Raw genomic sequence first — 13848 nt, forward strand, 5'->3', positions numbered from 1 at the left:
ACCAGACTGAAAGCCAAAGCAACAAGGGGCATATCCAGATAAAATCAATCACATGGCTCATGCACAACTCTTCATGAACAACCTCAGAAGGTGTACTTTGTGGGACCCCTAAGAGGCCCAAAGGAATTTGTTGTCTGCCCCTTGAATCAGAGTAACTGGCCCATATCCCCAAATACCGCACCCATAGCTAGCTATTGGGATGCACTTAGCCTTGAATATGTCCAAAACTGTTTTTATGTGGGTGCGTTCCAGCCGCTGGGAGAAGTCTCTAATACTAAAGATTACCCTATTGAAAGCCGCCACGTTATGGTTTATTAAAGGATGCCAATTGAGACCAGAGTCTAATTGGACACCCAAATAATAAAACTTATCAACCTGGCTAATATGGTGACCTTCTACTGTAAATGTTATAGTTTTTGTCTTGGGCGGGCCAATCTTCATCACGTGTGATTTAGAGAAATTGATGGACAGGTCAAGGTTGTTCATAAAATCAATAAATAGATTTAGAGGTTTCTGTAGCCCCCTGGCCGTACGAGCGATTGATACTGTGTCATCTGCATAAAGCAGAGCAGGGATCCAGCAGCCACCAGCCATAGGGGTGTCCAGGTGAGGCTCTGTGAGAACTGGTTCTAATTGATTGATATAAAAAATAAATAAAAATGGCGCAAGTATGCAACCATGAAGAACCCCATGCTTCAATTTAAAGTGCAGTGTGTATTCCCCATTGGGGCCATAACTGATAGATGTCGAAAGATCCCTGTGCAAATCACACAAAAAATAAACTAAGGCGGGCTCTATGTCCATCTGAGCCATCATTGACAACAACTTGGACAGGTTAACTCTATCGAAGGCTGAGCTGAGGTCCATGAAGGCCAGATGGATTGCCCTCCTCTATGCCTTGATATGCTTGCAAATCAGAAAATAGAGGTTTAATGGTGCCCTGTCCCAACCTGAACCCGTTTTGCAGGTAGGACAAGATTTTATGCTCCTCTGGCCAGTTTGAGAGCCGCTCCAACAGGATCCGGCCAATGATTTTCACCAACGAATCAATGAGGCCTTTAGCAGGCCGGATGTGACCTATTTCCCTTTTTAAAAATAGGGACTATAACGGATTGACGCCAAGTCGGTGGAAAGGAAACTCTGACAGCTGCATTCATATGCTGGGTTATTAAGGGAGCCCAGAGATCAAGAGAGAATATAAAACGATCCCCAGGGACTCTGTCAGGCCCTGGGCCTTGTTAGAGGAAAGATTAGAGATCGCAGAGGCCCCCTCAGTCAATTGAAATATAATAATATAATCCTCCTTGCTACCATCTGACAGGATGGCCTCTTCCTCTTGGCTGTAAATAGCCTTAAAGTGCTTAACCCAGGCTTTTGAAGTAATGGTTGACATTTGGATAGAAAGTTGGTTGCTTTTGAACAAGGGGAGATTAACCACACTCCAAAAGGCAGCACTATCCCTCAACATGCTAGCGATGAGCGATTTGTCCCAGACCTCATATTTCAGCTGGATCTTATGCTCCTTGCAAGACATACAATATACCGCCATGGCTCTCTTCACCTTTTCCTGACACTGAGGTGTTTCATGCAGGGATTTCAACAGATCCTTGTGAGCCTTCGAGCACGTTTTGTTGAACCATCTAACTAGTCGAGGCGTTGAAGGGACACCTGGTTTACTAAGGGCTGATTTGATAAACCTGCAAATATTTGAGAAGGACAGCATGGTACTATGAGTCGAGGTGTCCTCCGTAAGACATGGAAGGAAATCAGACTGCAATGCAAATTGGAAGGGTATTGAGGCAGAACAGATTGCACCTATCTTTTAGTGGAGTATTTTATATCAAAATACGCAAGGTGCTAGGGACCGGAGACTCAATACCCCTAAGCCTCCAGAGATGCACAAAATCTCCTAATTTCAAAGCAACACAATCGTCCAGCACACTTAATTCAGATTTATAAATTAATTAGCAGTAGTTTTTCAGAAGTGATCCTTGTTATAACTTAAACAATCATTGCACATGTTCAGATCTCGTAATTAAACAAAAGGGCAGTTCAGCAGAGTTGTTCAGTAAATTCTTTATTGAATACTTCTTTTTTCAGACAGGGTAAAAAACCGTTGCCAACACGTTTCGTCCTCATGGACTTCTTCAGGGCCAAAACAAAACACTCTGTTCTTATCCTTGGTTGGGTTGTAGCGTTGTGCACTTTTTCTTGCTATAGTTGGACAATTTGTGATTGCATCTGTTCTATTACTTGGTTTGTCTGACAAGTGTGAACACGAACATTAGTTACCGCGCTGTTCGGAACTCAACTTAGAATGTGACAAATGGAATCACATGGATGATACTCTCTATTGGACCCACGTGTCACTTGTATTTGGTTAATGATGAAAAACTGAATTGCCTCAATCACTTGTCAGACAAACCAAGTCATATAACAGATACAATCCCAAATTGTCCAGCTATAGCAGGAGAAACTGCACAACGTTACAACCCAACCAAGGATAAGAACATTGTGTTTTATTTTTGCCCTTTCCGCTTTGTCTTCAGCAAATAATTTAAAGAACAACTCTGCTGAGTTGCTCTTTGTTTAATTACGAGATCTGAACATGTGCAAAGATTGTTTAAGTTATAAAAAGGATCACTTCTGTAAAACTACTGCTAATTAGTTTATAAATCTGAATTAAGTGTGCTGGACCATTGTGTTGCTATGAAAGGAAATCAGCACTACAGGAGGTAACCAGGTTGGAGAAGAAATCAGAAGGGACAACTGAAGCTCACCACACCCATCGGCCCTGATCGACAAGGAGTACTGGTTCCTTGTAGGAATAGGCCACATCATTGGGCCTTTTATCTCACAAAAAGTGTGGCTGATAAAGGATTGTCCCATGTCACCTTGAAATTTACGAGGGCTAAGAATAAACAAAAGCTTACAAAAATATAGTCTATGGTTATACTGAAACCACTCCACTTGAACGTGGGAATTCTCTCAGTTGAACCCTCTGATCTTGGGTCCATTAAATTGACCACATTATACTCCGCAATTAAACTATTAACATTATCCCCTTGCTGTGTGTGAAGATAGTGCACCTGATCAATGCCTGGGTTGGCTTCCTCAAATACATCATTGACTTGACAAGACAAATAAGGATGCAAATTAAAATCCCCCACAGCATTATCGCAGTGAATAGGGATTCCAAGTGAAAAAAATCATCAATAATGTTTTATAAACTAGAAACAGCGTCTACTTTAGACCTGTGTATAGGTGCATAACATAATTTTATGACCAGGATTATTCATTTGTTTTTAAGGGTTAAAAGAGTACCCAGGACCTCCTTCGACTTAGACCTAACAGGTTCAACATTACAGTTAAGGCCTAAATTTACAAGTGTGTTGAGGTCACCGCTTGCATGTCCACTGGGCAATAAAGTGGCTAGTAGAGTGAATTAGGAAAAAACATTCAGCTGCAGACAGCCACCGGCATCCCACATCTCCTGTCGACATCCAATGTCCTAGGTAGCCAAAATGTTAATCCAACCAACATCGGCAAGCTTATCCCCCACAACAACAATGTTTCAACTGAGAGCTTTTAGGACCGAGAACTACTGAGTACCGTAGACTTGGGCAAGTCCTCGTCAACGGGGGCAGGACCCAGTCAGTCAGCATCTTCCAACTGCCTCATGGGTTTGAAGCGGTTACTGAGTGGTATGCTTGCGGTTTTACTGTGACATACGTAATTGACCGATCAGTCTTGTGATCTGTGCTGACCAGAATGCTATTCTCCCCATTCCAAAGGTCTTATTGTGTGAGTAGGATAAAAAAGTGCAAAGGGAGCACTGAAATGCGGTCCTTGGGGGAACCATTAAGACCCAAAGTATGAAGGATACGTCTAGCCAGTTCAATGTTATTAAAGTTGACGATGATACAATCATCTGGGAACATCTTCTGGGGGAGGCCAACCCAATCTATTCTACGTGCCATGATGATTTAATTTGACGAGAAATGGGCTACGGGCAGGGGCGAATAAGCCCTGAACAACAGGCAATGCACTATTTTGTTCTTCAGTTGACCGTAAGTTTCCTGAGTCTCCTTTCTTAAGGGGGACGTCAGTCATAATAAGAACATAGGGGGTTGCTGCTGGGGGCCGCTGGATTACATCGGGACAGGGGTAGACTTTAGGTGAAGGCTTATGTGCTGCTATTGGGCCATTGGTAGAGTTGTGATCAGGTGGCTGTGCAGAATGAGGAGACCACTGGTTTCGCTGGAGCATATGGATGGTGTCGTGAATCGTATCGGACAGACAGCCTCATATACAGGATCGTTATTAGCTGCATGGGACAGAAGGGGCTCCGGGCAGTTTAGGAGCCCTTAATAGGGCCTATTGTAGTGTCTGTAACTGTGAGAGTGCGAGAAATGGGGCCAGAAAAACAGGGCAATTTTTCAAAATATGTATGAATAGTGTCCAATGAGCAGTAAGCCGGGTTCCCAAAGCCTCAAGGGCTGAAAGAAACCTAAATTCCAAATTGTGGATCAACTCTATGAAATTGTTCTCAGTCTTGTTGGGTCCAGGAGTGATATGATTGTCGATGTTATTAACAATTGGGGGCTTTGAGAGAGCCTTCCTTGAGGCGGTGTCATACTTTCTGCTAATTGTTGGGGGGAGTAACTGCCCTGGATTTTTAGCTTTGATTCTGGCTCCTAGCCTCTGGGTGTCATCAAGCTCCTTGTCGGTGTGGGGTTCCTGAGTCTTGGAGTGAGCCACTTCGGTTGTAGAATTTGTGGGCTGATGTACGCAAAGGGGGGATGGATTAGGTAAAAGGTCAAGGGTTATAGTACTAGGGGTAGCTTCCCCCTCCTCATGGGCATCTCTAGATAAGATAATGGCTTGGTGGTTCGAGGCCAATTCAACCTGCTCATGAGATTTAATCTGAGAGCACACCTACTGCCTGATTAAGAAAGAACAGGATGGATTGTCTTGTTCTGGGTCTTTTGTCCAAGCCATTAGTGGATTCAGCTTTCATATTCCCCATACTCAAGGTAGCTTGCTGCTCCTGAGTATTAACTATTCAAGAACCTAATATAAAGCAGTCAGTGTCCAGTTGAAAAATCCACAAAAAGCCCACCAAAATAGATGTAAGCAACACTCACCAACTCCAGAGAAAGTTTCTATGGGAAAAGTATGCGGAGGTCCCAGCCCATCCTGCTCTGCGGGACCCGTGGCAATAATTTATGTGCCTCTTGGCGTGGAAATAATGCAGCAGGCGGCCGTGAAGCAGTCTCGGGGCTAGAGCCCTCGGCCCTCCTGTGTCTGGGTCCCGAGCTGAGGGACCCGCGACAATAATTCATGCACCTCCAGGCATGGAAATTATGTGGCAGGCAGCCGTGAAGCGATCTGGGGGCTGGAGTCCTCGCCCCTCCTGTGTCCGGGTCCCTACCATTATTATAAGTACTCACTCTTATGCTCAGTAACTACACAACTATTACTATAGCTCTCTATTGTAGTAGACACTAATTACACCCTCTACTATTATATCAGTCATACCATCTAAAAACATAACATATTTAATAAAACATATAATCTTTTACATAACATTCTAACCGATAACACACTATTTAGTGTTAGAGTTATAGTTGTGTGGCTACTGAGCAAAAGACAGTGAGTGTGGTTTTACAGTACTTGTGATAATGGTAGTGAGTGCTATCACTTTATCGTATATCAATTAATTACATGTGGAAAATGCACTGTTAACTGCAATTAATGTGCAGTTATTGGAAATGTAATACAATATTAATTTTCAATATTGTTGCATCAAAAAATCTCTTATAATGGATTTATTGTATGACATATGCTATATTTTCAAGAATACCTCTTGTAATGTTTGTAACTTTGTATGTTATTCCCAGTACAATCATGATTTTGTGAAGATTTAAACCAGCATTTGCAATGCAATCAGTCTCGCCTTTGGGACCTTATATATATTTAGCTATGCAGCACATTAGCCTGGGTGTTGAAACATCTACTGTTCTTTAACATGGAGGGAAAGTAAGCACCAAACTGTGTGACACACCAGGTATGGGGACACATGGAGAGAAATATTGCCCTTCAGCGGGAAATGGTATATTCCAAAGCTCTGTTTTTAATATAAAATCAGGGCCTTCGGTGGTCATATCACTGAAAATACGGGGGCTCGTGGAAGACAAGTTCTATGGACTGGAATCTAGGGAATGCTAAAGTGATTCTGGTATTTTACTGACCTATACTGGTCGTTTTCTATCAAGATAGTTAAATAGAGGCAGTTGAACAGAAAAAAAGTCCCTAAGCGGAAGCTGACAAGTCCTAGGGCTGATCTCCAGAGCCCACAATGTACATAGACATATAAGTTTATGCTATACCGGCTATTATAGGCCCGCTGCATCGTTAAAGGCCCAAGTCGAAGGCGAGGGACTTTAACAAGGCAGCGGGACTTTAATAGCCGGTATAGCCCTGTTACGAAGGGCTATAAGGCTATTAGAACATTCTGCCACAAGAGGGCAGAATGTTCTAACAACAACAAAAAAGGCTTCAGGTAGCGCAAGGGGATTGAAATCTCCTCAGGCTCTATGAAGCCTTTGTTCACAGCCACAAAGAAGCATTGGAATGTTGGCGCTCCAGGCTTATACCAGCCATTATAAGCCCGGAGCACTCAATGGAGCTTCCAACATTCCAATGTTCTAATATAGCCTTATAGCCCGCCGTAGCGGGCTATACCGGCTATTAAAGGCCCACTGCAGCGTTAAAGGCCTGAACCGAAGGCGAGGGACTTTAACAAAAGCTGCGGGACTTTAATAGCGGTATAGCCCTGCTACGAAGGGCTATAAGGCTATTAGAACATTCTGCCACTAGAGGGCAGAATGTTCTAACAAATTAAACAAAGGCTTCTCGAAGCTCGAGGGGATTTAAATCCCCTCGCGCTTCGAGAGGCTTTTGTAAAACATTGGAATGTTGCTCTGCGGGCCTTTACCGGCCCGTAGAAGCATGGAGCACTCCATTGTCTACAATGGAGTGCTCCACATTCCAATGTTCTAATACGGTATATACAAGAGGTCTTGAATGCTCGATCTAAAAATATTTTAGTGATGAATTGTGTCCTAAGAACAACATGATTCTATGGTTTGAAACTATCAGAGCCCTTGAATGTGTTGTTTATTGCATGCTTATCTTGTAAATTTAATCCTGTTAATTAAAAGCAGGATTTACAGTGTAACTAGAGATTATAATTTCTCAAATGAAAAATGATTATGGTTAGACTATGATTTGTTTATATTTGTATGAATGTTGAAATATTGTACAGTTGAAATAGTTGTCCTCATTTGTGAGTGTTTTGCTATTATTGGTCCCAAGTGTGCACAAAAGGTCCTCTGGCTAGTGCCATCTCGCCACCAGCCCTCATCACTCCTCTAGCTCCTTTTCTCTCTCTCCTCCTCCTTTGCCACTTCTCCATCCTCTGGCCTGCAGGCATAGTTGTGAGCAGGTCAACGCTGCTTCCTTCAACCTCCCAGTGGAATACCCCCACTTAGTTCCATATTTTCATCTGAGGAGCTAAGAGATACTCTGTGCTGCCTCCCTCAATACCACAATGGTCTTTTGCATCTGCACTGACAACCTCTTTTCTATATTACCCCTTACTCTGAACTTAACATTTGACACCTCAAAATCTAATCCTCTACCCCTTGGCTTTAGGGTCATACCATTCCACCAAATTGCCTGCGTGAGGTTGAGGGTCCCTTTTCTCCCTAAAACAAAAGGAGATCTTTAAGTTGATGGATATTTATTTGAGGGCGTGGATCCTGGAAAAGAAGTCACTGTCTCTAGATGGGTAGGCACTGTAATATTCTCCAGAGCAATTCTAATAATCTAATTAAGAATTTGGTGTTGATTATTGTGTTCTAACAGATTGGTGTATGAGCTGAAACCTTCAACATCGAAGCTCCCAAACCTCCAGTGCTTCTCAACAGTGACTGTTCCAATGCAGGAATCACAAGTTATGAACCTGCAGCAGAAAAATGTACGTATTTCTATTTATGTTTCGATGTGTCACAAATATGCACTTCTTTAAGGGGAGGCTAAAAGTGTGTAAGCATATCGTATTTAGGTCTGGCATTAGCCAAGACTTTTTGAAGTTGCAAAAATTATGTGGAAAATGTATGCACTTAAAGGAGCTTTCAGCCACATCTCCTCATCAATTGGTCAGTTATTGTCTCATTCACATTTTGCAGCCTCCCAGTACAGAATAAACCATGCAGGCAGTGTGTCAGCCTACTTCAGCCATTGGCTAATGTCACTTTCAGTGACTGCCTTTTGGCCTTTCATAAGGAGCACATCCGCACACAAGGTAGTTCCCCTCAGTGCCAGTGTTTTTGTTTTTCTTTAGTGATACCTTTGTATTTTATTTATTTATTTATTTATAAAGTTTTATATAGCACGTAGAGCCTTATGTGAGAGCAGGCCACTTCCTAACTCATTGGAGTGCATTCCAGCTTCATCAGTTCCTGGCTCTTGCTAATACTATTATAATTCCTTTTGGAATGGCCTTGGTTTATCTGACTGCTACTATTTCCCAGCATAACAAATGGTGTCCATTTCAAACAGCTCTTTATAAATGTTTCCTCTTTTTAGTGTGCCGCACTGAAGTGCATCTATAACTCTACAACTGAATGCCATTCTGTTGAGGACCACAGAACTACTTGTAAACCAATGTAGTTTGTATTTCCTTCTTGTATGACTTTCAATATTTTGGCATGTTGTGCTTAATATAGACATTTAACTAATATATGAATACTTGAAGTTGTCATTTATTCCAATTATCTATCTATCTATCTATCTATCTATCTATCTATCTATCTATCTATCTATCTATCTATCTATCTATCTATCTATCTATCTATCTATCTATCTATCTATCTATCTATCTATCTATCTATCTATCTATCTATCTATCTATCTATCTATCTATCTATCTATCTATCTTTGCCACCATTTCTATATTCTCAACCCTAGTTATTTACCTTTTCAAACCTCTTTACTATTTGTAATATAGATTCGCAAAACAAATTGCAAAGACAAGAGGCTGGCAGCGAATATAAGACTAATTGGCTTTTTTAGGGCTGCTATTTGCCAAGCCCTTTTGTTGTTACTAAAAGTGTGTGTATAACATAGTAACATGTAGGGGTTCTCAGTCAGATCACATCCATTAGTCTTTAGTTGAGTCATTTCAGATTTTTCTTGCACCCACTCGAGCATGCATCGTAGGCAATGGGTCAGTCCACTTCAGTTGTTGGCTGACTTCACTGTGAGTTATGGCATGCTGACCTTTCAAACGAAACACATGCACACACAAAATAGTTACTTTGAGTGGCAGAGACTATTATTGTAATTTGTGCTTTTTTTCTATAGCCAATGTTTTTGTTTAGATTGACAATGGGCTGGCAGCCTCCACACCAATAAAGTTTTGCAAAAACCATGACATAACAAAATAAGAATGGCAAAGCCACAAGACTGGTGGACAATGCCAGACCTATTGGCTTTGCCAATGCTTGTTATTATTTGAAGTTGCTAATTCTACAGAAATAAAAGTGTGATTTGAATATGCTGATATTAGTCTTTTAATGGACTTGAAATATGCTTGTTCTTCTTATATGAGGGTCTAAAGATGTATTATTAGAGGTGTATATGGAGGATTTCATTGGGAAGAGAATGTGGTCTAATGGCTAGGGCTGTCAACCTGAAAGCTGCGGAACGGGGTTCAAGTCTTGGCAGGGACGCTCAATATTCTGTGAATCTGGGTAAATCACAAATCTCCCCTTGCCTAACAAAAATGAATCTGTTTGTCTGTAACATACCTTGTGCTTATGTAAAGCACTGTGATACCTTTCAGTCTAATTCTCACTATATAAAACTCCGCAAAAAAAACTTGAATAAAAATAATGTGGTTGCATAGTTGCTGCATATGTTATTGTTGCCACTATTTTTAATTTCAGTGGCAAGATCTCATGTATCATGAAATTGTATTGCACCTCACCACCACTGCAAATAAAAAACATGTCATTGCACGGTAGGTGTAAAGAAGTGTAAAAAATATGGCAACTTTGATACCTTACATTATTCCTCAAAGGCCCTTACAACTGAAATACAGACATGGTATTATGGCAAGGTAATTAACAGTTCTGATGTTCTCCTGATTCTAAATGAAAGTTCAGTGACCTCCAGTGTGGTCTTTTCTAATATATTGCAATATACTCCGGGCCACTCGAACTATGCAGCAGCAGAGGACCAAATTTAGCAGTAGAGTTGACAAAATAATACAGCAAGAAAAGCCAAGTTATGCAGCATAATGTGGCACATTTTGTGATGGTATTACTTTATTATTTTGTCATTTTTAAACTAGGTTAGCACACATATACAGTCTATAAGCAATAGCAAGGTGAGCAATCAATGTGCAATTGCGTTGATTATATGAATATATAAAATGTTACTGCACCTATCCTATGGAGCATAGGGTGTGCAAGTCTGACAGAATACCTTAGAGAGGTCTAACTCCCCATTTACCTGTGGGTGTGTGTCAGCTGGGTGCCACTCTTGGTGTACAACAGGCCGCCGTCCTTCTCAGGATGGTAATGGGATTCAACTGGGCTAGAATTCTGGCAAGGGGCGACCTCTACAATCCCTTCAAAATGCTCCTCTGTCTAAAAAACGGCTGGGTACAGTTCAAATATTAATCTTGAACCATTCTCTCTATACCAGAGGTCTGGTCTGGCTGTCATTGCTGATTCTACCCACCCAGAGCTGTCACAGTACAGACAACAACAAGTAACAACATTTTGTACAGTCAAATTAGTCCTTTTACAGAATGTTCCAGGGTATGATAATGTGGCTGAAAGACGTGTAAGTGTAAGCAAACCATTTTCTGAGAACATTATCTAATACAGGCACGCAAGCAAATGTATGTTAAAAGTCATTTTAAAAGGATGTCAACTTTAAGGGTGAAGATGTAAACTGGAGGTGTTTTGTGCCCAAGTCTATGTAACCTCACAGCAAGACCTATGCGGAAATGGTGCAACAAAAAACACCTCCTAAGGCACATGCTCACTGTCAGCTTAGAGCATAGAGTAGTGATTTGTGAGACACACAAATCACTTGTGTGCTAAATTTGTACAAGAACCCTGAAATGTATAGTTTGATGCAGACACCCAGTGCATCTTTAAGGCAGCTTCAATTTCACCAAGGAAAAGGTGCGTTAGCACAGTCAAATTTGCCCAATTTAGAGGAGAGTGTGTACTAATCCTTTGCCCAAAACCTACTGTATTGCCATCTATATAATATACATCACCCTACCTTAATATGAGAGTGGGAGGAGGCTGCCTGTCCTATCGCAGAGCCTTTTGGTGCTTTATCTTCAGAAATGCGATGCCTACTAAAAATTGTGACATGAACTGGAGGTGGGCTGGCTGGAAAGAATGGCAGAAAGGTGTCCCGGATATGCAGGAAAAAAACAACATGTGGGGAAGACTAGCTATTTGGAAACTGGAAATCTCCCAGCATGTTGTGGCAGCGGTTCCAACAAGCTGCCAATGCATAGCGATGCGGCTCTTAACGCACTAGTGGAGGCCACCTGAAGGGAAAATACCCGCCTCTGTTGCTGTCATTTGAAAATAGGGTAGCCCTTCCTCTGCTGCTGTTGTGAAGTCTCCCTTCCCCCCAGTGCTAATGGATTGAATATCTGTTCCCAAATTATAATGTTATAAATGTGATTTCTGCTGAACTTGGACAGATTTTAGCAAGAAAACAGTGTGCCTCTGAAGCTGTTCCTACAGATCAGATATAGCCCTAATATCTATTGGAACCACAATCTATTGTGAACCCAGACACACACTTTACCTGGTATTGGGCTATTTTTTGAAAATAGTCACTGTCACACCAGGTAGGCTTTACCCAGACAGTGGACGCCCCCAGTAAAGCATGGGTCTTTAGTCATGTGCATCAATAGTTCAGATCGGCCCAGTGCATTGAACAATTACATTCCAATCAGTGGTGGGGACTCAAATTCATTTTCTCTCATCGTGAAAAATAAAAAAAGAGTCCATGCACATCTCTCGTACAATATATATGACACAGTTTCATACAGGAAATTAAGTGCGTCCTCCCACCCCCAGGCATTTTAAATGGTTTTCTTCCCATGCCTGCTGTCTTTTTTCTTGGGCGTCAATTCTTTGAATATAATTACTTTTTCTTTCTATCCTGCAGGGCAAATGAACGCAAGTAGCCATGCATGGGTGACCAGCTGGATGCTACAGTACTTCATGCTACCATTGTGAAACTTCTCACCACGACACTACACCAAACCGAAGTGGAATGGTGTGCACAATCAAGATGGACTGGGATGCGGCCAGAGTCATTGCCAGTGGTTTAGATGGATTTAAGCATTCTATCTACAACAAATGCCAATTTGTTTATACTTCAGTGTGACGCCCTAACTGGGATGGGATGCCCCAATGTGGGTCCTGTGCACACTGTGCAGTTGGAACCAAGCTACACTCAACTAAGGAACCCTAATAAGGGTGAATCCAGTTTTGGGGTGTTTAGGTTCTGTTTCAGGGTGGCATGGTCTGCAAAGTAATGATGAGCTGGGATGCAGCCCTGTGTAAGTATCAGTGGATGAGATTAATTCAAACATTCCACAAATCACTTTTTTGGCTACTTCACCACTATACCACGCAACACCTTCACACATGTTCGGTGAGCTGATCTATCTAAGAGCAATTCCTTTGCTTAGAGAAAACCTTATTCCCACTGCAGAGCACACACAACATGAAAGGAATAGGAGCAGAACTGTGTTGGTCAACAGTTCCTGTTGAATCAGTTGGTGCAACATCACAGCTTATTGCAATCAAGCTTCTGCGATTCGTTGTAGACCAGATGGGAAGTGTGTTTTTTGAACTCACTGTCATCAGCGGGATTAGAACTCTACAGCTCACACACCTGTTGCTCCGAAAACGGTAATCCCTGGAGGAATATAAGCTTTCATGGCTACCATGCTTTCCCTAGAATTTCAGATTCAGTAGGTCTACACGACTCCAAACGTAACTCTGAAAGTATACTTCTACCAATTCTCATGATTCTAATGATTTTCATTGTTACTATTGCTATCATGTACACTATTGGTATGCATATTGATGAGGGACCATTCTTTAATACTTTATATATAATTATAATTTACCCTGTCAACCGATGTAGATGGCACATCTTGAATTCCAGGATTCTTGTCCATTGCAAACATTTTGGATAAAATAACACAGTCTCTAAACAATCAGAAGGGCAGCTCATAGTTGAGGGCTCAGCAAGGCACCCAAAACATGGTTGTGATCGAATGCATTTCAGGTGTGGTGCGATGCATACACAGCCAAGGATCACGAGGTGGAGTCAAGTTGATAAAATGTAACATTATGCTCCAATAGTGGAGTGGACACCATTGACATCCTACACACGTTTGGATAAATGATATATAAAAAATTTAACAAAACATTACTTGAAATGTTTTATTGCATGATATACCTCCTCAGGAACAACAAGAAGATCAAGGGAGCACATGCTTCTGTTTCAAGACACTTCTCAAACCTGGGGAAATCAGCACCTCTTTAAAGTCAAACATAAAGGTAAGAGTCCAAGAGCACTATTATGAGTTGGTAGAAACAATCATTTGAATGGCAAGAACTTTTTCAATCACTTTGCCAAAGTAAAATCCATACAAGATATGTGAGCTACTTTACTGCTTTCTGTATATATTGTACGAATATCTTTGTAGATATGATTAAT

At 41.5% G+C, this 13848-nt stretch overlaps 1 long non-coding RNA gene across 2 annotated transcripts in view; it reads left to right on the forward strand.

Annotated features, from left to right (window-relative positions):
- Positions 1 to 13848, forward strand: part of LOC146788600 (uncharacterized) — a 60812-nt gene that overhangs the window by 40179 nt on the left and 6785 nt on the right. The window contains exons 2-4 of one of the 2 annotated variants that reach the window (XR_014970873.1): positions 7933 to 8044; positions 12280 to 12676; positions 13596 to 13688. This is a non-coding gene — a long non-coding RNA (uncharacterized LOC146788600). Of the gene's footprint in view, positions 1 to 7932; positions 8045 to 12279; positions 13689 to 13848 lie in introns of both variants that reach the window. The other variant, XR_014970872.1, reaches the window with a different exon arrangement.

This window comes from Triturus cristatus, chromosome 11 (assembly GCF_964204655.1).
Source record: "Triturus cristatus chromosome 11, aTriCri1.1, whole genome shotgun sequence".
Taxonomy (NCBI): domain Eukaryota; kingdom Metazoa; phylum Chordata; class Amphibia; order Caudata; family Salamandridae; genus Triturus; species Triturus cristatus.